The sequence below is a fragment of the Rhamphochromis longiceps genome, linkage group LG1, assembly GCF_057381845.1.
Source record: "Rhamphochromis longiceps isolate RC_006_pf linkage group LG1, R_longiceps_female_GT1.1, whole genome shotgun sequence".
Classification (NCBI taxonomy): domain Eukaryota; kingdom Metazoa; phylum Chordata; class Actinopteri; order Cichliformes; family Cichlidae; genus Rhamphochromis; species Rhamphochromis longiceps.
Window position 1 is genome coordinate 14,131,316 of NC_140557.1, and position 2,235 is coordinate 14,133,550.

A 2,235-nucleotide genomic window follows, 5' to 3' on the forward strand; every position below is an offset into this window, starting at 1 on the left:
TTTTTTAAATATGACTTATTCCGAGGTCGTCATGTAGGAAAGTGATGGGTAGCCGAAAACGTAATATGTTGACGATTTGTCACCTAGCGTAAAATGTTACGCTTTGGGAGTGAGAACGTGTTGATATAACACATAGCTGCAATATTTAAAGAAAAAAAAAACTATGGCAGAAGCAGGGCAGCAAGGCTCTGTTTCTGTTTGTTTCTTCCTTGCCTCTTTCACTTGCGTTTAAATTGGGAAGGACTAGGATGCAAGGAGAGAAGGAGGAGAAAGGTATCAAGGATATAAAAACTGAGAAATGTCAGTCTCCTTTAGTCACTGTATAAACTGGTGGTTTTCTCTCTTAAACCCAACCTGAACTGTCTAATATTATATGGATCATCCTGGATAAATACATTTACTTTCACACTTGCTTCCCTCTCAGTGCTGTTACCAAACAGACAGTGCAAACATACCAGCTGCGGTGTAATATTACAACAATTAACAATTCCGGTACTGCTACATTGAATTTATGTTTCTGTGTTTGCCTCTTGCAGATGCAATGGTGCTGGGTGTCATTGGGAAATTTTATCACTGCCTCTGTAATGGAATCAGAGGCAAGGTAGGAGTGGTCTGAGAGATTGTGTTGTCAGAGTTTCCTGACAGACGAGCTCCGGTTTTCCTTGCAGACCCTTCACATTCTCATCTAATCCCCCATACTCCTGATCCCTATTCCATTTCAGATCAATGAGCTTTGTTGGAAGAAAATAATTATTGAAAAAGCAATTACACACAACAGAGCTATCATTCAGACAATGATTAGATCTTTTGAATTTCTGTCAGGGTTTAAAAAACATTTTAAAACAGAACAATAAAAAAATAAAGCAAAATGACAATTTATTAAGAATAACTTTCATGTTTTGCTCAAACGGCTTTCTCTCTGGCTCTCTGGCATGTGCTAATATATTTTTCTGCCTTCCGGGCACAGAAATGATTTTCATTTTTCTTCCAAGGTGCTATTGAATTATAAATTGGTCAACAGATGTATCGAATTCTTTGCATTTGCTTTATTGTATATTTTCTTGGAACAAAAAAATGTATATTTTATTTTATTGGCAGAAATGACTTCTTTCTTTTTTTTTGCTTTTATTGGACTGTGTAATAAGGTTGTGGTTAATGAGTCTGCATAGTTAATATTTTACAGTTTAAATTAGCTCGCTGGTCTGGTAGTCTGTTCAATTGTCTTTATAGATGAATACCACTGAATTTTGATGAGTTTCTTACTAAAATTTGGTGGAAGGCTAAGGGACAAACAAGCTTAGAAGACTTCTCTCATAATTAACTATCTGGAAAGAGAATTTTGTAATGTCTATAAAAAAAACATGTACAGAAACAGCACTGAGAATGATCAGATATGGAAATGAACAACAAATTAAATTTTTTTTAAAGAACAATAAATGATCTTCTGTTATTGTAATATAGAATATACTAACAATGTTTAAGAAAACTATTCAACAATTTGAAAGAGTGTCATTTGCTCTAATGAGGGTGGAGAGAAAGAGAATTTTTACCTATGTGCATCTCTTTGCTCTTCTTTATGATTGAATTTTAGTTTCCACTTAGTTCTGTGGCCTGCAACTTTACCATTTTAGTTTACAGTTAGCAAGAAAGATGATGAACATAGTGAAGAGTTTAGCACCTAAGATGCCAGGTATTTTCCTCAGGAATTGGTAAAGAACAAAATCAGATCTTTACCAACTCCAAAATTATGTCTTCATCTTCTCATTTTCTCCTATCCATTCGTGAGGCTTGTTCTTTCATTTGTACCATGCTCGCATCAGAAAAAGTGAGGAAAAGCCCAAAAATATCCTGCAGTGTAATCTGCAGTGAAAACAATGGGCATATTGCCAAAGCACTTTAATATGCTAATAATGTGGGGTCATAAATGGTACCTGCTCAACTGACTAATTCCTGAGGTGATTAGAGGGATGTTATTATTTATGACCTTCGATTATTCTCAAACATTTGTGCAGGCAGCTGATAAAGGACAATATGTCAATGACATAAACCTGCACTATACAAACAAAAACAGAGATTTAGCAAGTCCATAAAGATGGTTCCCTAACATCACTGGTGAGGCACATGTCACCTATGTTTACTGTTGCTTTATCTTGACAAATATTTGCTCTGCTTAGTAGTTATGAAAAGCTCTGTTTTTGTTGATCAAAAATACTAACTCGGTGTGAAGCTTTGTTT